Source organism: Leucoraja erinacea, chromosome 28 (assembly GCF_028641065.1).
Source record: "Leucoraja erinacea ecotype New England chromosome 28, Leri_hhj_1, whole genome shotgun sequence".
NCBI lineage: Eukaryota > Metazoa > Chordata > Chondrichthyes > Rajiformes > Rajidae > Leucoraja > Leucoraja erinaceus.
Genome location: NC_073404.1, coordinates 14,471,357 through 14,496,637, shown reverse-complemented (window position 1 = coordinate 14,496,637; position 25,281 = coordinate 14,471,357). Strand labels below are relative to the sequence as shown.

Below are 25,281 nucleotides of genomic sequence, written 5' to 3'. Positions count from 1 at the left end.
GCAAAGGAATAGGTGACGCTTCGGGTCGAGACCCTTCTTCACAGGATTGGTAGAGATAGTTTACCCCATCTGTAAACCAGGTGACAGTGATATCAGAAAATGAACCAGAGTGTGAGATGAAGAGAATCTTTTTTAGAATAGAATACGTATATTGCCATTGCACAATACTGTGCAACAAAATTCCATTGCATCTCCTTCGGTTTTCACACAATGAGTTACAACGATCCACAACATACAGACTGCAAGGAGCAAGCATATTTAACTTTCAAAGGGAATTCGGTCAAGGAAAATAGTGCAGGGTCCAAGGGAAAGTGCAGGAAAGCAGGATTAAGTAAAATACGCTTTCAAAGAACCAGGGTAAATATGGTGTTGCAAAGATCGCCTTCTGTATTCTAAGATGCTATGATCAGCACACTCATCTCCTGTTCCATGATCAGCAGAAAATCTCCGTGCCCAACCAGAAATGTTGTTTTGTTTAGTTTAATCTAGAGATACACTGAGGTCCACTGAGTCTGCACCGACCAGTGATCCCCACACATTAACACTACCCTACACACACTAGGGACAATTTTACCTTTATACAATTATACCAAGCCAATTAACCTACAAACCTGTACATCTTTGGATTGTGGGAGGGTATCCGAAAATCTCGGAGAAAACCCACGCAGGTCATGGGGAGAACGTACAAACTCTGTACAAACAGCAACCGTAGTCGGGATCGAACCAGAGTCTCTGCCACTGTAAGGCAATAACTCTACCGCTACGCCACTGTGTGCCGTCCTTGATGGGTGAATAAAGAGAATCAATAATCGATATCGTTTATATGAAGCACTTCCTTCATGAACAATTAATATATGGATTTAAATCCATAATAATTGCATTAACTTTAAAATCACTCGACAAACAAAACCACCATCCTCAAATTTGCCCACACCACTCTGCATAATTAATTGTGCACGCTCTGTAATTCATCCCACAGACAAACAATCGCAATAAAAGTTTAATCGACACAGAAATCGATTTATGTCTGGGCACAACCTTACAGTCGAAATTCAGCTCTGCAAGAGCACAAATTGCCCATCCCCATCCAGCAGTATTTAGTCCTGCAGTATTTACATTGCGACTATAATGAGCAGTTAGTTTGAGTTTGTAACAACAGCCAAAGTTCACACTGAATTTTAAATGAAGTGTCAGCTGTGGCTTAGCTGGTTGTTTACCACCAAGGAGCACTGAGGTCTGGGTCCTGTGTAACCAGCTCCACAACACTTGAACATACGTTGTAAGAAGAGGCCACGTGAGCGACATTGGTGTAGGAAGGAACTGCAGATGATGGTTTAAACTGAAGATAGACACAAAAAGCTGGAGTGACTCAGCAAATACTCAGCACCAGCTTCTCGTTTTCACCCAACAAGCAGCTAACAATGGCCCGTTTCCTTTATCATCGTTTTGCATATCTTTCATTCATTGTTCTTTATCTCTCTACATCATCGTCTATATCTCGTTTCCCTCATCCCTAACTAGGTATGTTCGAGTATCTGATAACAGTGGGGAAGAAGTTAAACTGATGGAAGAGACACAAAAAACTGGAGTAATTCAGCGGGTCAGGCAGCATCTCTGGAGAAAAGGAATAGGTGACATTTTGGGTCGAGACTCTTCTTCAGAAGGAGGGTCTTACCTATTCCTTTTCTCCAGAGATGCTGCCTGACCTGCTGAGTGACTCCCTTTGGTGTCTCCTTTTGGTGGAAACCAGCATCTGCAGTTCCTTCCTATGCACCGTTGTTGTCTTTGGCAGAGCTGTTGCCTCCTGATAGGATGCTTTCTACTGTGCATCAGAAGAAATTGGTAATAGGCATTTGTAGATATGTTACTCTTTGGAGAAAGTAAAAGTTTTGGTGTGCTTTCTTAATATCTAAAAAATGTAAAAAGATGCTATTAATCTATTTATATCATTGAAGGAAGTGTAATTTGAGGAAACTCGTGGAAGGCCTGTGGCACAATTAGCAGAAACCCAGAATGACTGAATTAATATTGTTAGGTGAAGCACAACTCTTGAGTGGGTTAGTTACCTGTAAATCAGCACAGGATGTCTTGATTTGGGAGACTTATAAAGAACTTGTGAATAAGTGTGGCAGAAACCAAGCACAACCCAACTTGAAGAATCACAATCACAATCACAATGATATTTTGTTAGCCAAGTATGTTTTGCCACATACGAGGAATTTCATTCGCCATGTCAGTCATACAAATAAAAAGCAACAGGATACACAAAACACATTTGAACATAAACATCCACCACAGTGACTCCTCCACATTTCTCACTGTGGTGGAAGGCAAAAAAAAAGTTCCTGATCTGAAATGTTGCCTATCCATGTTCTCCAGTGATGTCACCTGACTCAGTTGTTACTCCAACATTTTGGGTCTTCTTTAGTAAACCAGCATCTGCAGTTCCTTGTGTCGACAACCCAGTGGAAATTCTGCTAACCCTATCATCACAGAACTGGCCAGTCTGACCTTCTTTCCCCCATCATCTTCTTCATCTTTCCCATAACAACCCTCTACCTTCACTACAAATCCATTCCACACTAAATACAATCTTGAGCTGACGTCCAGATCCATGTTTTAGGCATTCTGAATCGGTGTGGCTCTGCTCCTTTTCTCGATCAAAACAAGTTGTTTGCTTGCTAATCCATCACACTAAATTAACTCCTCTCACTAACACCTAATCCTCTTCAGGCAAGCTGCTTCCAGAGATAATAAATAAATTGTCATTATAAAACACCACCTCTCTAATCAGTGCAAGCAACACATTCCTCAGAGGAAAGGAGAGATCTTTCTGCCCTGCAAACATGCGAAAGAAACATGTGCCCCGCATGTTTCATCTCTCCTGCCGTGTAATAAAGGTCACGCACAATAGAAAAGCTCAGAGTTGAAAGGTCATGGGTTCAAGCCATGACCTCAAGAAAAGAAGTGAGAGTTCTGCACTCGCTGAGATGCTACCCATCAGATTAAATGTCAAACTCAGAACCTCGGGCACAAGTAAGAGGACTTCTCACACCAGGCAAGTACAATACAATACAATAATACTTTATTAGCCGAGTATGTTTTGCAACATACAAGGAATTTCATTTGCCAAGTCAGTCATACAAATAAAAAGCAGAACACACAAAATACATTTTAACATAAACATCCACCACAGTGACTCCTCCACATTCCTCACGGTAATGGAAGACGAAAAAAAAGTTTAATCTCTTCCCTTCTTTGTTCTCCCGCGGTCAGGGGCCTCGAGCCTTCCGTTGATGAGACGATCTTGACTCCCATAGCTGGCCGTCGAGCCCTCTGCATCAGGGTGATCATCTCCTGCATCGAGGAGGAATCTCAGCTTCGCCCATGCCAGCGATCGGATCCCGGGTCGGGGCTGGTCGAACCTCTGCATCGTTGGAGCTGCCTGACTCGGTCTCTCCTGAGACTGCATGCCCTTGATGGTAAAATCCGGAGGCCACGGTTGGAGCGACCCCAGGCAAGGGATCAGCCCGATGGTAAGTCCACGCCCCGCGGTGGGGCTCAAAGTCAGTTCTGAGGAAGCCTCCAGCTCCAAGATTTTAGGCCGCAGAGCGACCGGAGATACTACCTGAAAACCAATCGCATCTCCAGCTGGGTAAGAGACTGAAAATGTTGGTGAGTGTCCCCAGTGCCCGGCCACGAGTTGTCCCTTGACCAACATTAGCTATTTGGCGTTATCACTTTAAACTTTAGAATTTAGAGCTACAGCAGGCCATTTGGCCCACTGAGTCCGCGCCGACCAGCGATCCCACCGTACACTTCCCCTCATGAGCCCCAGATCTAGGTACCTCCAGGAGGCTTCAGTGCAGCAGAAAGGCCCCTGCACAAGGACAAATTCAATGTTACACCAGGCCTTGATCATGAGCTATTGTGCAGTTTCCTGATGGAGGGCCCACAAACTAAACACCAACTGATTCACTGCACGACAAAGTCCAATGTGCCTTTGTACATGTTGACCAATCTCTAGCAACGTACATTTTTCTTATGAAACTATTTCAGCGTATTAAAACCATGATCCACCACATTTGTCCAAATTCACAATTCCAGTTAATTGCAATTAAAACCACTCACGTGAATGTGATAAACTCTACTGCCAACATCCTAATCGACACCAGACCCATTCAATCACCATGCCCATATTTGCCGCACCATAACCCGCCCATCCTTCCTCCAGCAATGGTTCAAAATTAAAAATGTTTAAAAATTATTAAAGCATCCAAATCCTTCTCCATGCTCCGTCAACTTCCACTATATGAGCTACTTCAGCCCTGTCGGCCTCCATGGTGGCTGTTCCTCCAACTGTGGCCCCACGGACATCAATCTGCAATGGTTTCTGCTGTCTGAGTCTTTAGTTCTTCCCTGAAGCGGCAGGTGGTCTATATTCCTTCAAATGCTTCTCAAACCCTTAAATGCTCCTCTAAAATACTCCCTATTTTTACCTGCGTAAGCGTCTCCTGGTTGTCAGTTTTCACGATTCCACCTGCATGGTTGAAGTTGCTACCTGAATGCAGACTGTTTGAGGCGAGGGAAATGTTTACCAGTGTATGCCGTACATTACTTGTACTCCACAGAAATGAAAATCTTCCAGAATGCAAGATGATTCGTTTATTTATGTCACAACAGCAGTTTACTTCCTCAATTCTCAAACAACTGTTGCTTGGTCAAAAATAAGGAACTTGCCCAGGCACACACTTCCTGCTGGTGCAGCTGCCACTCAAAGCTATCTCCAGTGAACAGGCAGTCAATAAAGATGTTCTTTGGTTAGGAGGCATTTATGTATCAGGTATTAAATTCCCTCTTCATTTCCCTCCTCAGCTACTGCTTCCAGTCTGCCTCCACTTTATAATGTTGCTCTGGGATCTACTGGCTTCCGGGGCCTAGAAAGGCCTTGCTGCCTGCACAGATGACGTTGTACAAGGTTCTGGGTCTACCGCCCTCTAGCATCTGAGCGGCATCTGAAGCTCCAATTTAATAGGTCATGTTTTGGGAAGTCATGTTGCAGTTTTATAAGACATCGGTGAGGCCACAGTTAGAGCATTGTGATCAGTTCTGGGCACCATGTTATAGAAAAGATGCTGTCAAGCTGGAAAGGGTACAGAGAAGATTTACAAGGATGTTGCCAGGGCTAGAGGTTCTGAGCTATACGGAGAGGTTGAATAGGCTGGGACTATTCCTTGGAGCACAGGGGGATGAGGGTTGATCGTATAGAGGTGTATCAAATCATAAGACAATATATACAAATTATACAATTTATGCTTCTTTATCATCTGATTAGGTTTCACTACCACAAATGAAATAACAGAGTCAAGAGTGATTGAGGCACAACTGCAAGGTTGCTAAATTCTATTGTGTGACATGATTTTCGAGAGGGTTCTGCCAATGCAAATGGGAAAAAAATTCATCATGGAGTGAGATGTGACTTGGCTACCCAATGCTAAGTTCCAACACGATCGGCACACATCAAATTACATCATTCTTCACACAATTATGCTTTTGAAAACTGGTGGGCAAGTTAGAGCATACAGGGTTCAGAGAAGATTTACGAGGATTTTGCCAGGACTAGAGGGTCCGAGCTACACGGAGAGGTTGAGTAGGTTGGGACTCTATACCCTGGAGCTCAGGAAGATGAGGCGTGATCTTATAGAGGTGAATCAAATCATGAGAGGAATAGATCGGGTAGATGCACAGAGTCTCTTGCCCAGAGTAGTTGAATCGAGAACCGAAGGACATAGGTTTAAGGTGAAAGGAAAAAGATTTAATAGGAATCTGACGGGATAACCTTTTCACACAAAGGGTGGTGGGTGTACGGAACAAGCTGCCAGAGGAAGTAGTTGAGACCACCTCAACATTTAAGAAACATTTAGACAGGTACGTGGATAGCACAGGGATAGCATAATATGGGAGCATACTGGAGTAAACCAACACGGTCACAGGGAGATAAACAAACGTCTAGGATTGAGCCCATGTCTCTGATACTGTGAGGCAGCAGCTCTACCAGCTGCACCACCGTGCCATGCTGCAAGACATAGAATCATGCACAGAATCTCTCCCTGCACTGGAGACCCGACCTTTTCTCGTCGGGTCTCAGCTGTCGTTGGGGCCGCAACGAGGAGCGGCCTCCAACAGGAAGAAGCCGGGGACTCAGGTGCCGACTCACCTCACCGTCGCGGAGCTGGCCGAGACCGGAGCGGGTGGAGTGGTGGAGGAGCGTTGCCGCTGCCGCTGCTGCTGCTGCTGCTGCCGCCGCTGCTGCTGCTGAGTCGGAGGCTGCTGCTGCGGGTCTGCGGACGGCGGCACCGGGAGCCCGCGGATTCCTGGAGGGAGACCGCTTTTCGGGGCTCCTGCAACGGCGACTTCTCCCGCCCGAGTTGCGGGGTCGAAGAGCTCCTGGAGCGGGGCTTAGCACCACTGCCCCGCGCGGCTTGGAATGCGGGACTCTGCGAGCGCACACCGGGGGCTCCAACATCAAGACCCGGTGTGCGACCTCGCACCACCCGGCGTGGCTTTAATGGCCGCGGGACAATCGCCATCGCCAGCCGGGGGCTTTGACTTTGACTCTGACATCGGGGGGGAGAGAGTGCAGTGGAGAGATAAGTTTATTTGGCCTTCCATCACAATGATGTGATGGATGTTTATGTAAAATGTAATTATGTTGTGTCTGGGGTCTATTGTGTGTAATGTATGGCTGCAGAAACGGCATTTCATTTGGACCTCCAGGGGTCCAAATGACAATTAAATATACTCTTGATACTCTTGAATCACAGTGAACTCAGCGGGTCAGGCAGCATGCAAGAAGAGAAATAGACAGATGACGTTTCGGGTCGAGACCCTTCTTCAGTCTGAATATGGATCTTGTCCAGAAACATTGTCCATCATTTCCCTGCACAGAAGCTGCCTGAGTCACTGAGTTCCGCCAGCAATTTATATTATGTTCAAAATTACAGCGTCTCCAGGCTTATGTGCCCATGTTACAGCCTGTGTTTAGGGATGAAGACACTCTGATCAAGTTAGGCAGGAGAGTCACGTGATGTGCCTTCTTCAGAATGATGTGACAATGGTTAGAACATTCAGTCTGTTACAGAAGCTTTAGACTCAATATGTACATTGATCTAATTTTTCCCAGTTAGGATGAAAATTGATCAGTTTGAAACATGAACCCATTTCACTGCCTAGAGGTTCTGCGTGATCTAAATATTGCCAGCAGTATTTTATATATGTAAGGGATTAAATGTTCTGCCATGCTAATAAATTAATAGTTCTTGTTTAGTTTAGTTTCGAGATACAGCGTGGAAACAGGCTCTTCGGCCCACCCCGACCAGCGCTCCCCGCACATGAACACTACCCTACACACACTAGGGACAATTTACACTTATACCAAGCCAATTAACCTACAGACCTGTACGTCTTTGGAGTGTGGGAGGAAACCGAAGATCTCAAAGAAAACCCACACGGTCAAGGGGAGAACATACAAACTCCGTACAGACAGCACCCGTAATCAGGATCGAACCCTGGTCTCCGGCACTGAAGCACCATAAGGTAGCAACTCTACCGCTGTGCCACCATGATGTATAAAAACTAGGTCTTGATACATTTGTTGAGGCCTAAAGACAAACACATGGCCTGTCACATGGTATAATTCCCCCCTTACCACTGATTAATTTGTGCTCTACTGAGTAAAATACTCCTTGAGCCAATGTTCCTTCTTACCTGGGCAACGCTTCACTAGCGCCACTTCAGACAGCTTTATTTCTCTCCTCAACCCACTGCATGGTTAATGTCCTCCCTCCTGAAACTGCAGAGTTGCAGGATCGCAGCACATTACCACGGATGGATCGCAAGCCCAACCAAACATGCAGAGGAAGCTCCGTGCTCTGCAGCCTCAGCTACAGTCACCAGAGGTGATAAACCTTCTGCTGCATGCAATGCTGCACCTTTCATCTCCTAGACGTTACAGCAACAACTTTCCTCAGAGTGCTCATGACATCAGATCAGCGTATCCTGCGTTTCTCTCCTGCACTCACACCCATTTTCAACTGCTCTCTTTCAGTTCCCTCTGTCAAGCTTCCCCCACTCTCGCTTTCAGTGGGTCTATCTTCGTTGTCTATCTACACTTTGGGTGTCTCTGCCTCTCCCTCTGTTACTTTCCCTTGGTCTATCTTTACTGTTTAGATATTTTCGAGATACAGCGTGGAAACAGGCCCTTGAGCCCACGCCGACCACTGATCACCCGTACACTAGTTTGTACGTTTCATCAGTTTCGCATCCTACATACTAGGGGCAATTTACAGAAGCCAATTAACCTACCACCCGTCATGTCTTTGGGATGTAGGAGGAAACTAGAGCATCTGGAAAAATAAAACCATACAGTCACAGGGAGAACGTGCAAACTCCACACAGACAGCAGCCGTAGTTAGGATCAAACCCAGGTCTCTGGAGCTATGAGGTAGCAGTTCTACTGCTTCTATCCTTCTCTGTCTTTCTCCTGCCTTTTCCTCCATCTGCTTCTCTCTTCATCCTCTCACACTCCCTTTCTCTCTCTCCCACTGTTCCTCTGCGTCTCCATCTATCTAATGTTCTCACTGCCTGTCCTTCTCTGTCTCTCCTTGTCCCTCTATTTCTCTCCCAGTTACTGCATCGCTCCCTCTGCCTCTTTGTATGTTTCTCTCTATCTCTGTCCAACTCGACATTAACGATCACTTCCAAATTGCTTTGCTGGCTTCTACAAAATGGTCTCCTGAGGTTTCACTATGAATTGCAAGATATTGACCCAACAATTTACATTGATTTCAAATATTTAACGGCGTACCTCCTTCTATTTGTGATTTTTACTAAAGAAATAAAAATAAACAAAGCACGTACAAAATCATGAGAGGAATTGATTGGATCTGGCCCAGAGTAGGGGAATCCAGAACCAGAGGACATAGGTTTAAGGTTAGGGGGAAAAGATTTAATAGGAACCTGAGGGATAACGTTTTCACACAGAGGGTGATGGGTGTATGGAACGAGCTGTTGGAGGAGGTAGTTGAAGCAGGTAGTATCGCAATGTTTAAGAAACATTTGGACTGGTTTAGGGGAATATGGGCCAAACGCAGGCAGGTGGGACTAGTGTAGATGGGACATGTTGGTCAGTGTGGGCAAGTTGGTATGAAATACCTTTATTCACACTGTATGACTCCATGATTATGACTATATGACTCTGGGCACTGCAGTACAGCATTTAGGTTGTTTTGCATGAATCTATCAAATTGGAATCGGCAATAGAGCATTAATTTATTCTGTGTTTTAAAAGGTGTATTGAACTGGTGATGCCCTCTGGTGTGACCATCCCCTGCCCACCCTTTCAATATTCTGCTGGGCACTGGACCCAAGAGTGGATGGTTGGTCAATGGGGGCAGGTCAGGACGTCACCTGGGATGAGGAACAGCGGCTAGAGAGAGGTGTATGTGGCACATTGGAGAATGCCAGGCTGAGACCTTTTGGTGAACAGCCATATGGAGTCCGCATTCACAAGCTGGGCTCTGGCGGATCATTGAATCAACAAGTGTATGGACCAAGGGGATGAGTCGGTGCCGGTTACGACACACACGGCAGATACAGCGCATCTCCTGATCAAATCACTCTACCACCCAGAAGACCAAATGCAGCTGATGGTCCACTGGCTCCAGGCTGCCTGCCCGGTCTCGCACAATCACTGTTTTGTAATCACCACTGAGCCAATAATCTGGGATTCCCATCCAACGCTGTCAACACCTTCACAAGGGATGCCAAGGTTCAAGGGGAAGTTCAAATTCACTGCCACCATTTCACTGTATCGAGGACGGGCAAAAACAAAAGAAAGCCTTGACATAGATATCATGCGACATCTGAGTTCCAGAACATTGACCATTTTGCATCTATTTTTTGAGGTACAAATGTACCAAAAGAAACCCCTTTTCTTAAGTGTTTGCGTGCATTGGGAAACTAGATCATGCATTTCGCCCGGAGGCGGGAAACGTTTCCTGTCAGCTTGCACGGCTCATTTCAATTAATTAACAACAGAAATTGGATCAAAATGTAGTGAATAATGTGTAGTGCAAGATGAAGTCAGTAAAGTCCAATCAAAGATAGTCCAAGGGTCTCCAATGAGATAGATAGTAGTTCAGGACTGCTCTCTGGTTGATGGTGCAGTTCCCTGATAATAGCTGGGACAAAGCTGTCCCTGAATCTGGAGGTATGCATTTTCCCACTTCTATACCTTCTGCCCGATGGGGCAGAAGAGGGAGTGGCCAGTCCTTGTTGCAGTCCTTCTGGTGATGGTAGTCTCACAGCAAGGGATTTCCAGGATTTGGCAGTGATGGAGGGACTGGTGATATATTCCCTCGTCTGGTTGATGCATGAGTTGGAGGGGTACTTGCTACCTGCTGCTCTCGACCTTCTCAGCGGCAGAGATCACAGGCTTTTGAGGGCTGTCCAAGGAGCCTTGGTAAGGTGAAATATCTACCCATACACTTAAAAACATGCTGACAAACTGAAAGTCCATTTGATTGCGATACATCACCTAGCTAAGGATGCTTCTTGCACTGCACATGTATCCTTAACTAGTAGATCTCAACGGCTATTTAACAAAACATATCTCTATTCTTGGATCTACTGTCATGCTTGGTATTCAAATAAGAGGGTAGACACAACATGCTGGAGTAACTGAACAGGTGAGGCAGGTCGGGAGAAAAGAAATAGGTGACGTTTCAGGTCAAAACCCTTCTTTAGACTAGTATTCAAATGTTGTGTGACAATCCTGTGGATATAAAGACGGGCAAAGCTGGAAAACACTCGGTATGTCAGGCAGAATCAAGGTTCATGTGAAAGGGTCTGCAGCTCTATCACATCGGATTCTTTCTCCACTGATGCAGCCTGGCCTGCTAAGTTTGCAAAGTTGAGTTGGCTTCTGTAATTTGTCCCGAGAGTGTAGGGTAGAATGGATGATCACTGGGCAGCACAGACTAGGTGGACCAAAGGGCCTGTTTCCACATTGTATCTCTAAAACTAAACTAAATGGGAGCATCCCAATAATAATATAGATTGCAGGAACCATAAGCAGGGAGGACTTTAATATAACCATCACTCATGAAAAGGGCTCAACAAACTAAGGAGATTAAGAGTTCATAAGTTCATAAGTGATAGGAGCAGAATTAGGCCAATTGGCCCATCACATCAACTCTGCCATTCAATCATGGCTGATCTATCTTTCCCATTTTCCTGCCTTCTCGCTATAACCCCCGACATCCTTACTAATGAAAATCTGTCAATCTCTGCCTAAAAAAATATCCATTGATGTATCAAATATCTCTCATAGAGATATTAAATGACAACACAGCAACTGAGGGAATTTTAAATTAAATAAGTCTGCAATTTAACAGAATGTCAATCTTGGCAACAGTACCCCTGAAGCTAGTGGATTGTCATTAAAAACTCATTGAGTCCACAAACCTGCTTGGTGGAAATAAATCTGCCATCCTTACCTGGTCTTCTGATATACGTGACTCCAGACTCCAATTGAAGGATAACTAGAGATTGGGAACAGTCACTGATGTTGTCACTGCTGGCCACATCCTGTGAACTAAATTGTAAAGAAAAATTAAAGGCTGAAAACTTCTCTGGACCTGATCATTTACAATTTGGCATCTTAAAGGTCATGGTTACATCGATGGCACAAGCAGTGGTTTCATTCTGGAGAGGTCCCAGGGGACTGGAAACTGGCAAATATAGTGACACTATTTGGGAACAGAAGGAGACAAAAAGCAGGGAATTAAACATCAAATAGCCTGACATCCATTTTGAGAAAATGTTAGAATCCATCATCATGGAGTTATTGCGAGACACCATACAATCACACACAGTCAGTGAGTTTTATGAAGGGAAATCAGGTGGGGAACCTCATTAGAGCTCTTTGACAAAGCTCTCCTGCCTTACGGCAGCACCGTGGTGTAGCGGTAGAGTTGCTGCCTTACAGCGCCAGAGACCCAGGTTATATCCTGACTACGAGTGCTGTCTGTATGAAGTTTGCACGTTCTCCCAGTGACCTCTTTGGGTTTCCTCCCACACTCCAAAGACGTACATGTTTGTAGGTTAATTAGCTTGGTACAAGTGTAAATTGTCCCTAGTGTGTGTAGGAAAGTGTTAGTGTGCGGTGATCGCTGGTCGGCACGGACTCGGTGGGCCAAAGAGCCTCTTTCCACGCTGTATCTATAAACTAAACTAAACTAATGAGTAGGATGGATTAGGGGTAGCTGTAGATGCAGTGTATTTGGATTTCCAAAAGGCATGTCTTGGCAAGTGTCCATGGCAAGGGGATATATTACCACGGATAGAAAATTGTCTAGCAAGAAACAGAGCTTTGGGATGAAGAGCCATTTACAGGTTAGCAAACTGTAGCCAGTGTGATGCCACATCAATCAATGCAGAGGCCTCAACTATACACGGACCACACTAAGAACTTGGCTGAAGGGATCAAAATTGGGCTAATGTGCTGATGATACAAAGACAGGCGGGACAAGGACACAAGGAACCTGCAAAGAGATAAATAAGCGAAAACCAAAGAGAAAACAGCAGGTGCGGGAAATGTGAAATAAAAACAGAAAATGCTGGAAATAAGCAGAATATTGGGCAGCATCTGTGGAGAGAGAAATAAAAGAGTTAACATTGTAGGTCAATGATGCTTCACCTGAACTGGGTAAGAGATTAAAACAGCTGAAGTTACAGACAAGGTGAGGGGGAGATGGACATGAAAAAAGGGAGTATCTGTAAAAGGATGATGCCAGGTTTGCCAATGGGGATAGGTTGTAGAGTAGCCCTCTAAACAATGTGGCTACAAGAGCAGGTCAGACACTAGCAATCCTGTAGCAAGTAACTCACCTCCACTCCCCAAAGCTGCTCTACCATGTACAAGGCTCAAGTCAGCATTGTGATGGAATACACCCCGTTTGCCTGGATGAGTGCAACTTCAACAAGAAGCCCAGAAGCATACAGGACATCGCAGCCAGCCTGATAGGCAACCCATCCATCACTATTCATTCACTCCACCCACCGATAGTAGTTTGTACCACCTACAGGATACAGTGCAGCAACTCACCCAGATTCCTTAGGCAGCATCTTCCAAATCCACAAGGACAAAGGCCAGCAAAAGCATGGAACCCCACCACCTGGAATTTGCCCTCCAAGCCACAGACCACCCTGACTTGGAAACATGGTGCATTCCCTCACCGTTTATAGTTCAAGATCCAGGAACTCTCTCCCTAACAGTGTTGTGAGTATAATCACACCTCAAGGACTGCAGTGGTTCAAGAAGACAGTTCACCACCACCTTCTGAAGAGGAACCAGGGATGAACAATTAAATGCTGACTCAGCTGACGGAGCCCACACCCCTTGAAATAATGAATTTGATCATACGGTCAGTGGGTTAATGGAGGCAGTTAGAGATGGAGTCAGGCTCTGCTAATGGAGGGCGAAGAAGAAACATGGCAACATTACAGATGGATGACAAAGTAGAAATGGCCCATTCTGATATGGACAGAGAAGGAGTTGCCTTATGCTGCAGAATTCAATTTGAGCTCAAAAGACTGCAATGTATGTATACGGATGATCAAGTCCTCAAGCTTCAATTCAGTACATTTTTAAATTACAATATTTCACAAACAGATGGGACAGATTGGAAGAGAGAATAGTGGCAAGCAACAGTTAGCACCACAATGCCAATGTGGAATGCTACGCAGGTGCATAACCATCCCGCAGCCTGTGTTTGCTTTCTCAAAAGCAGAAGAGACCACATTGTGAAGAGTAACTAGAGTAGAGGGAGTGCAGGTGAATCGCTACTTTACCTAACAGGATTGCTTGAGGCCCTGGATGCTGGGAAGGGGAGTTTAGTTTAGTTTATTGTCACGAGTAATGTGCTCCTTGATAAACAATGAGGTGAGTGGATTTTCAGATTAATGCCATACACTATTAAACATGGTATGGGGGGGGGGGGATATATATAGGTGTATTTAGAGAAATAGTTAAAAGAGAGGAAAAAAAGAGTACAAATAAATAGGTACTATTGGGAGGTGGTGACGAATGTTCAGTTCAATTTAGTTTATTGCCACGAGAACCCAGTGAAAAGCTTTTTTCCTGCGTGCTAATCAGTCAGCAGATTGACAATACAAAGTGAACAGACAAGTGGGAAAAAATGAACAGATGGAATAAAATAGAATATGGGCAAATACATGGATCATATTGATCAAAAAGGCAGAATATTGTTTAAATGGAGTAGAGGCTGTGTGTGCAGAGGGATCTGAGGATACTCACATACTGAAGTGCAGCACGTAATTTGGAAGGCAAATAGAAAGTTGGCATTAATTGCACTGGGTGGATAAAGACAGGGAAGCTTCACTCCCAACACACACTTCACTGCAACCCCACGTCTGTGATACTGTACACAATTTTCCTCTCCTTAAGTCAAGGTAGGGTATTGTAGACTGTATGTATTCAAGAGCGAGTTGGATATAGCTCTTAGGGCTAACGAAATCAAGGGATATGGGGAGAAAGCAGGAGCGGGGTATTGATTTTGGATGATCAGCCATCATCATATTGAATGGCAGTGCTGACTCGAAGGGCCGAATGGCCTACTCCTGCACCTAGTTTCTATGTTTCTAGACTGCTGAGAGAAGATTCACAAGATTGATTTCCAGGGGGAAAGAGGCCATTTAGAAGAGTAGGGATAAGCTTATAAGACCATAAGACATAGGAGCAGAAATAGTGTGCACTCAATTCAACCCATCGAGTGTGCACTGCCATTCGATCATGGCTGAACTATTTTTCCCTCTCAACCCCATTTTCCAGTCTTCTCCCATAACCTTTGACACCCTTACTAATCAATAACCTATCAATCTCCACTTTAAAAATACCCAATGGCTCATCCTCCACAATTGTCTGTGGCAATGAATTCCACAGATTCACCACCCTCTGACCAACAAAATACCTCCTCATCTCCATTCTAAAGGTACGTCCTTTTATTCTGAGGCTGTGCCCTCTGGTCCTCGACTCTCCCACTACTGGAAACATCCTCTGCACATCCACTTTATCCCAGCATATAGCTGACGGAGATGATGCTAAGAGAATGTTTCGTCCAGTGCAGGGATCTAACATTAGGGTGCATTACTTCAATGGGCTGTCCAGATAAAACAGAGGTAAGAAGGGGGATGGTGATAATGGAACATTTTAACATCAGGGAGATGTAAAGGCTAATGAGTTGAATATTTTCAAGACAAAGATTTTGCACTATTGGGCAGTGAAGGGGACAGGTAGAAGATTGGAGAGGGAGCCAAGACATGATCAGCCATGACGTTAAAGTTCTCATGTTGCTGAGACTACCCAATTTGTTTGGACCATTGGTCTCTCTCAGTTCTGTAAATCTCAAAAGAACACAATACACAATAGAGTTTAACATAAACATCCCTCCACAGCGGAATCAATGTCTCCCACTGTGAGGGAAGGCAATAAACTTCAGTCATCTTCCTCATTGTGCTTAATTCTTGATTAGTATGGGTGTCTTACTAAGTATCTTACTAAGTATGAGTATCATCAAAGACCCACACCATCCTGGCCACACACTCATCTCCCTGCTACCTTCAGGTAGAAAGTACAGGAGCCTGAAGATTGCAACAACCAGGTTCAGGAATAGCTACTTCCCCACAGCCATCAGGCTATTAAATTTGGCTCGGACAAAACTCTGAACATTAATAACCCATTATCTGTTTATGTGTGTATATATTTATATAATGGTATATGGACACACTGATCTGTTTTGTAGTAAATGCCTACTATGTTCTGTTGTGCTGAAGCAAAGCAAGAATTTCATTGTCCTATCAGGGACACATGACAATAAACTCACTTGAACTTGAACTTGTGTCAGGGGTTATGGAACAAAGGCAGGAGAATAGGGTTGAGAGGGAGTGATAGATCAGCTGTGATTGAATGGCAGAGTAGACTTGATGGGCCGAATGGCCTAATTCTGCTCCTATAACTTATGAACGTACTGTAACTCTAGCCAATTCCCGCTAAATTGTAATTTGTTACGGTTGCACACTGCATTGTGCTTGATTCTGCAACCAGAGATCCCATACCCGATTCTGTGTATGGAGCACAAAGTGCCTGACATCAGTCATTCAACACACTGCAATTAATTACAGGCATTGCATGTAATACTGATATTGTGGAAACAAGGAACTGCAGATGCCGGTCTACAAAAGAGGACAAAAAGCGCTGGAGTAACTCAGCGGGTCAGCCAGCATCCGCGGAAAACATTATCAGCGACCTTTCAGTTTGGGACCCTTCTTCAGATTGATGAGGGAGGGGGGAGGAAGAAAGCTAGAAGAGAGCAGGGACAGGACAAAGCATGGTAGGCAATAGTTGGGGGGGGCGGGGGATGATTGATAGGCTGATGGTTGGACCAAGGCCAGGGATGAAAAAAGGTGTAACAAAAGGATTGAAGAGTTGTGAATTATGATGCCAGAGGAAGGAATGTAGAATGAGGAGAGAGGGGGGGGGGGGGGGGGGGGGGGGGGGGGGGGAGGGGGGGGGGGGGGGGGGAAAAATGCAAGTCTAAGTGGAGCACAGGGGAGAGGGTGCAAGGGAGAAAGGGGCGGAGTGAGGGGGTTAGAAGTTACTAAAATTGGAGAGATCAACGTTCAAAGCATTGAGTTGTAAGCTACCCAACCAGAATATTCCACTTAGTAAATGGTCTAGCAAACTTATAACTGTAAAGGGAGCATGAGAAACGGTACCAGGTGAATTTTGAGGGAGTGTGGGGATTGAACCAGTTGAGTTTCGAGGGAGAGTGGAAGCTGGGAGTCCATGAGTGAAGGGGAGTGCAGGAAAAAACGCCCAATAAACCAGATGTCAAACCAGTGAAATTTCCCCACAATCAGATAGCAGATTTGGAGATAGTATAAGAGACTTCTTACTAAACACACAGACGGTGATTGTTATTAGACAGCGTAACATTTCCTTTATTGGCCACAATGTAACTAATTTCTATTATTAGATGCAATGTTGGACACAGAAGAATGGACTTCAGTTACTGAACTGTTACAGAGGCCGATTTCGTATATCGTGCACAGTGTGGGTGATTTCTGTTGCTCTACACACAGTCACCCGTTACTGTCACTGGAAGCACTGCAGCTGGTTTCTGTTATTAGGCGCAGTAGCTGACTTCTGGTCTGAATTTGGGAATTAAGCTGTGCAGGTGAAAGAGATATCGGTGGAAGAGCGATTCTGCGATAATCATCATCGTTCAGTTTAATTTAGCATAGTTATGGAAAAATGGCAAATATAAAACAAGATTAATGTTTCCTAATTGGGTTATGGCCAATCTTATGAGACCGCAAAGTGATTTAGCAAAATGGATTGGAAACAGCTGCTTGAAAAGATCAATCCTGGAGTGATGGATAGCAGGCCGGCAAAGTGGAAATTCAAGTGGTTGAGGTAAACAAGGTCTCGCACAAAATTGATAGGACGGCCAAAGCTCTACCCCCCTGATGTCGCCGTGCATGCAGGATAAACATTGTGTCAGACAATGAGATCTTATTACAGCAGTGAAGTGAAAGAGTACAGAAAGTGTGATGGTACTGGACTGGACAAGCTAGATGCAGGAAAAATGTTCCCAATGTTGGGCGAGTCCAGTCCACTCTTAGAATAAAGGGGAGGTCATTTAAGACTGAGGTGAGAAAAAACATTTTCACCCAGAGAGTTGTGAATTTATGGAATTCCCTGCCACAGAGGGCAGTGGAGGCCAAGTCACTGGATGGATTTAAGAGAGAGTTAGATAGAGCTCTAGGGGCTAGTGGAGTCAAGGATATATGGGAGAAGACAGGCATGGGTTATTGATAGGGGATGATCAGCCATGGTCACAATTAATGGCGGTGTTGGCTCAAAGGGCCGAATGGCCTCCTCCTGCACCTATTTTCTATGTTTCTATGTTTCTATGATAAAAATGTTTTAAATATTAAGAAAGTAAAGAAATGGTGCCAAAAAAGATATTGATAAGTAAAATTACGGAAAATCCAAGAGAGGCACACTGGCTTACAAAACACAAAGTGCTAGTGTAACTCAGCGGGCCAGGCAGCATCTGTGTAGGATGTAAATAGGTGGTCAAATGGTACTGATCCATGTCCTCCAGAGGTGCTGCCTGATCCACTAAGGTACTCCATCACCTTTTTAATAGAAAATTCCAGTGGTGTTGTAACAATTATTAGATACAATATAACCACTTGCTGTTATTTGGCATATAGTAATGCAGTTTATTACTGGGTTATTACTAAGGCTGGTTACTCTAATCCGTCACAATATGGCTTTACACACAATCAGGCGTTGCTGTCATTGTAGGAGTGCAGCTGGTTTTTGTTATTAGACAAAGAGCAAGAGTACAACTAATGAAAGAACAGGGCTCACAGAGCCAAAAACATGTTTGATGGATGGGGGGAAAAAATTCTTAATGAATATTTTGTAGCCATTTTCACAATGCAAGAGATGTGTGTTGCAGTTAAAACAGTGACCTTGAAATATTGGCTAAGATGGAAATAGTTAGAAAGGAATATTAAGGGTTTAGCTTCTTTGGAAATTGGATAATTTGCCTGGTCCAAATGAAATAGATCCCAACTTTCTCGAAGAAACAAGGCAATAAGCTGCAAAAGGTTTGACTGATTCTATGAAACAGGGAGCTACAAGGTACCACTGTTAGATAAAAAAGAATACATTGACTAATCTCAAGACAATTAATTTAACTAGTGGTGTTTTTTTTTGTAAAAACCACTGAGGCAAAATATAACCTCTATTTAGAAAAGCACAGATTAACCCGGGGACTCAGCATAGATTTATTTAGGGAAGGTACTATTTTACCCAAAGATTTTGATTATTTGAATGAACTCACTGAATCCATGTATTTGATGCAAGGATTTTAGCAAAGCCATTCATCAGACCTCACATTGGATGAAATTTGGCAAATTAGATACAAAACTGTCTCAGTCATGGTTCATGGGTATGTCGTTGCTGTCAGTGCGGTTCAATGAGGCACAATGTTTGAAATAATTTACATTTAAGTTGATAGAATGTGATAAGGAAAAAAGGTTATGTTAGAAATGTAAACACATCTCATTAGAACAAGGGGTGAGTGCAACACACACATTCTGGTCATCACCTTATAGCAAGACATGGCTGCACTGCAGAGGAGATTTGCAAAGGTTTTGCTGGGACTGGATGATTATGGCTACAAGGAACGATTTCATGGATTGTTGATTTTCTTTGAACGGAGAACCCAAGGGAAGATTTAACTGAGGTGTATAAACGCTTGAAGAGCTTACATAGAGAAGCACAGAGAGAAGTCCTGAACTATTACCTATGTTTAAGAAGGAACTGCAGATGCTGGAAAATCGAAGGTAGACAAAAATGCTGGAGAAACTCAGCGGGTGAGGCAGCATCTACGGAGTGAAGGAAATAGGCAACGTTTCGGGCCGAAACCTGAAGAAGGGTTTTGGCCTGAAACGTTGCCTATTTCCTTTGCTCCATAGATGCTGCCTCACCCGCTGACTTTCTCCAGCATTTGTGACTACCCTGAACTACTACCTACTTCATTTGCGACCCTCGGACTAACCTAGATCGGAATTTGCCGATCTTGCACTGAACGTTATTCCCTTATCATGTATCTAAACATTGTAAATGACCCGATTGTAACCATGTATTGTCTTTCCACTGACTGGATAGCACACGACAAAAGCTTTTCACTGTACCTCAGTACACGTGAAAATAAACTACACTAAAATGCTGAAAGCCTATTTCCTTTAGCATAGCTTGCAGAAGGATTCGAGGAAAAATATCCAGAGGGTGGTGGGGTTTAGATCCCACTGCCTGGAAATTACCGAGTTCGAATCAGGGCAAACTCGGGAGAGCACTTGGAATTAACTCGTACCGTGAGACAGGGCTTTAAGTGATGGAACATTGTTTAAAACAGGGGAGCAATTTTTGATCACCACAGATATAATGGGATGAATAACCTCCTTCCATGTCATCATTTGCTGTATCTATGATTCCTGTTACTTAGCTACACAGTAACTGAGTGCTATTATTTGAAACAGAGCCGTTGTTATTCAAAAAATGTAATTCATATTTACTTCAAGATGGTCATAACTGATTCCTGCCATAAGAAATCCTTGAAATTGTTTCTGCATCTGGTCACCTTGTGGTTCATTGGCCACATTGTCAATACATACTGACAGCTTTCTTTGTAATTGCAACTAATTTATCATCTCAGACTCTCAAAGGCTAATTTGTGATACTGGGCACATTACACCCGACTTCCTTCATTAAACACACGGCAGACGATTTATTTTACTGGACACATGAGAGGATGCTTCAGATAAGACATAGACTAGTGGTTATCAAAAGCATTAAAACTGATTTATGTAATGAGACACACTGCAACCTACTTCCTGTTACTAGAAACACAGCGGGTGCTTTTTCTTAAAGATCGACACAAAAAGCTGGAGTTTTTCTTATTTTACACACATAAATCTCATTACTACTGATCTAATTTGTGGGCACTGTAGCCAATTTTTTCGGAAAGTGACAAACTGTCAGAGTCTCAGCATCGATCCCTGAGGTTTACCGTTGGTCGAAGGTTTCCTCCCTCAGAACAACCCTCGACTATCACTCTCAGTATTACCAAGCAAACCATGGGCTCTAAGCTTTTGGACCAACCTCCCATGTGGGACCTTGTCAATGGCCTCACTGAAGTCCACGTCGACTCTATCAACTGAAGATGGACACAAAATACTGGAGTAACTCAGCAGGTCAGCTCTGGCGAAAAGGAGTAGGTGACTCGGGGTCTGACCCAAAACGTTTTCTCCAGAGATGCTGCCTGGCCCGCTGAGTTACTCCAGTGTTTTGTGCCCATCTTTGGTGTAAACCAGCATCTGCAGTTACTTTTCATTATCAATATCAATATAATTTATTGCATCTACAAAAAAACTCAACCAAATTAGTCAGACAGGATCTCCCACTGACAAAGCAATGCTGACGATGCCTGTTTAACTCCTGCCTTTCCATATGAGGATAAATCTCTGCCAGAGTCTCAGCAATTTCCTCCCTCACCTCATGAGGCCTTGGGGATTTATCCACCTTTGTGCCTGACATCTAATATCTCCACTTAAAAAAAAATTCACATGTTATAAAATTACCCCACCCCCTCCTCCCTGAAATTTCTCCCCAGTGAATACAGATGAGAAGTATTAATTTTAAGACCCCTTCCACGTCTTCCACACATAAGCTCCTCCTTAAGTCTGTGGTGGGCTTTAATCTGGGTACCTCTTGGGATTTTCATACATTTTGTCTGCAGTTAATATTCTGTGTTTCCCCTCCATTTTTTTTAACTACACCCGTACACATTCTATGATCTTGAAGGGTCTCCCTGTTTTCAATGCTCTAGACCAGCCATGTGCTTTTGCTTTTTTCCTTTATCATATCCTCACAATCTTTCAGCGTCTGGGCCTCCCCTATACTTGCCTTCCTTTACTACCACACTTCCAGGAGCACAGTTTGTCCTGAACTCTCACAATGAAATTTATAAAGAGCTCCAATGGTCAGATGTAGATTTACCACAACAGACTACTCCTAAACGATTTTTGTCATGTCCCATTGAGGTTTTGACGTTGTCCTTCCTCAAATTCAGCAACATTGGATAGAGGCATGGATAGAGTTAATGTGGAGAGGATGCTTCCACTGGTGGGAGAGTATAGATCCAGAGGCCATAGCCTCAGAATAAAAGGATGTACTTTTATAAAGGGAATGAGGAGGAATTTCTTTAGTCAGAGGGTAGTGAATCTGTAGCATTCAATGCCACAGAAGGCTGTGGAGGCCAAATCACTGGATGGATTTAAGAGACAGTTAGATAGAACTCAAGGGATATGTGGAGAAGGCAGGCACAGGTTATTGATTGGGGACGATCAGCCATGATCACAATGAATGGCGGTGCTTGCTTAAAGGGCCGAATGGCCTCCTCCTGCACCTATTTTCCATGTTTCTATGTTCTAATGGGGTTGAGAAGGAAAGATCAATCAGCCATGATTGAATGGCGGAGTAGACTCAATGGGCTGAATGGCTTGATTCTGCTCCTAGATCTTATGAACATCGCTTCATTATTCAATTACCACCTTGAACCTTAAAATCATTGTCACTATCCCCCAAATGCTCACCCACAGACCATTTAACTATTTGCCCAAATTAGATCCACACTGTTCCATTCCCTAGTCTAATTATCCACACACTGGCTCAAAATGTTTTTTTCTGGATGCACATTAAAATTCCGTCTTGGCCTTTCACACCGAGGCGATCCCAGAAACTGAAATCCTCTACTACTATAATCCTATTGTTCTTACACCTCTCTGTGATATGTCTGTTCATCTGCTCCTCCACCAGGTTGAAGTCCCCACAAAGTGAGTGATTCCCACTATTTGATTTCCAAGCTCTACACAAATGGCATTAATTTCTGAAGAAGTGTCTCGACCCGAAACGTCACCCATTCCTTCTCTCCAGAGATGCTGCCTGTCCTGCTGAGTTTCCCCAGCATTTTGTGTCTTTCCTCAGTTGAAGAGCCTTCCAGGCCATCTTCCCTCATTACAGCAGTGATGGTCTCCTGTGATCCTCTTTTATAACCTCCCATGTCATGCCTAAAGCATCTATACCCTGGAACGTTGAGTTGTCAGTTTTGCCCCTCCTTTGACCATATTTTTAAGTTTAGTTTAGTTTATTGTCACATGTACTGAGGTACAGTGAAAAGCTTTTAGTTGTGTGCTATCCAGTCAGTGGAAAGACAATACATGATTATAACCGGGCTGTCCACAATGTACTGTGTACATATTACAGCTTTATATCAGCTGATTAACATTGTTAACTTTATTTGCCTTACCTGTCGGGCTCTTTACATTAAATTCATGAACTGAGCCTTCTAATCCTCCCTTGCACCTTTCCATGTTGTATCATCTGCCTATTGGTCAGACTTTGTTTTTCTTCTTTGTGTAACAGTAACTCCACTACAACTGTACAGCCACTCTGCACCCATTCCCCTGTGAAGTTAGTTTAAACCCTCCCCAAGATCATGAGTAAACCTCCCTGGGAGATGTCACACCAGTTCTGTTTGTGCTGACTAGTCCAGCTCTGCAGGTCCTTCCTCCACCAGAAACAGTCCCAATGATCCAAAACACTAAAGCCCTCCCTCCTAGGTATACCTTCCCTTTCGCCACTCATTTATCTGTGTTATTCCTCAACTCCTATACTCACTAGCAAGTCAGAGATTGCAATCATAAAGGTCTTGCTCTTTACTTTAATCTAGCTCCCTAATTGAATGTTAGAACATAGAACAGTACAGCACATGAATGGGCCATTTGGCCCACAATATTTGTGTTGAACATGATGCCTAGTTAAATTCTTCTCATATGCCTACACATAATCCTTGTACCTCTACTCCCTGCACTTTCACATGCCTATCTAAAAGCCTCTTAAACAGCACTATCATATCAGGCTGCACCACCACACCAGATAATGCATGCCAGACCCCCACCACTTTCTGTGAAAAAGACTTGCTTCACATGTCTCCATTATAGACTCCCCCACGCCCACCCCCCAACCACCTTATAGATACGCCCTCTAGTGTTGGGCGTTCCCACCCTGGGGAAAAGCTTCTGACAGCCTACTGTATCAATGCCTCTCATAATTTTATATACTTCTATCAAATCTTCCCTCAACCCCCAACGTCCCAGAGAGAACAATCCAAGTTATCCTACTTCGCCCTGCAGCTGAAACACTCTAATCCAGGCAGCGTTCTGCCAAACCTCCTCTGCACCCTCTCCAAAGCCTCCATGTATTCCCTGCAATGGGAGCCACCAGAGCTGCCACAATACTCCTGACTTCCTGATATTGTACCGTGCACCTCATCTCCCTTACCCAAGTCATTAGTACCAACGTGAACCATGATCTCTTGGCTGTTTAGCCTTCCCTCTTAGAATATTATTGGGCATATTTTAGAATATTTCTGCTATTCGGGACTCTGAGGCAGAATTCTGTTATTGGACATGCTGTATTTAAATGACTAGCTGATGGGACAGACTGTAACTGATGATGTTATTGGACACATTGTAGCTGATTACAACATTTGGACACATTGTAGCTGATTACAACATTTGGACACACTGTAGCTGATTACACTATTGGACACATTGTAACATATTTCAATAATAGACACATTGAAGCTGATTTCTGTTATTGGACACACTACGGTTCCTGGACACATTGTACCTGATCCTGTTTTATACACACAGTTGCTGATTTCTGTCATAAGACAATGTCGCCACTATCAGCACCACCGTCGCCTTCCCTCCTCCAGCACCTACTCTCCCCGGGTTCTCCTACCTGAGCTGCCCCGTCTCGTCTGGTCACGTCCACCCCGCCGCTTGCTGCTTGCTGCCGCAGTGTGGCTCTGGTTCCGCGGTCGAAATGCCCGCGCTGTCCAGCCAGCCCACCGCCGCCGCCGCCGCCGCCGCAGCTTGCAGTGCCCCTGTGCCGGAGCTCCGACTCGGCAACACTCGGATCCCCGATCGCTCCGAGCCGAGCGTCTGCGGGGAGCAGACGGACTCAGTCTCGGCAAGGAGCCGCCGGGTCCTAGCGCTCGACGACTGCCGAGCAAACACTATTTTACAACAAGGCAGTAAAAGGAGGGACACTAACACTGGAGAAGCTGGTACCCTGAGCAAAAAAAAAAAGCAAACTGCTGGAGGAACTCAACGGATCGGGCAGCATCTGTGGAGGAAACTTAGATTTGAGACCCTTCTTCAGGCTGATGGTGGGGGGAAATAGGTGGTAGGGCGAGATGAGGGGAAGGAGTGGGCCAAGAACTGGCAAAGTGATGAGTGGATGCAGCTGAGAAGGGATTACTGGAGATGGGTTCAGTGGGGGAGAGAAAGGTGGAGAGAGTAACCGAGACCTAATGTGATAAGTGCATAAGACTTAAGTGTGCAGATGGTGGAATCTGATAAGAAAGGACGGTGGGGAGTGAAATGTAGAACCAGAGGGAGTGATGGTGGGGGGTGGAAAGGAAGGTGTACAGTGGTGTACATAGTTTCAGAGATACAGAGTGGAAACAGGGCCTTCTGCCCACCGAGTCC

The 25,281-nt window shown here is 44.4% G+C and overlaps 1 protein-coding gene across 2 annotated transcripts in view; it reads right to left on the bottom strand.

The window, feature by feature from the left end:
- The window catches only part of camkk1a (calcium/calmodulin-dependent protein kinase kinase 1, alpha a), a 111,957-nt gene extending 87,282 nt beyond the window's left edge, over window positions 1–24,675 (bottom strand). The window contains exons 1-2 of one of the 2 annotated variants that reach the window (XM_055657831.1): window positions 24,530–24,675; window positions 11,559–11,656 (exon numbers count right to left, since the gene is read on the bottom strand). The gene's annotated coding sequence lies outside the window, so the exon portion shown is untranslated. The remainder of the gene's footprint in view (window positions 1–11,558; window positions 11,657–24,529) is intronic. The other variant, XM_055657832.1, reaches the window with a different exon arrangement.
- Between the last annotated feature and the right edge of the window lie 606 nt (window positions 24,676–25,281).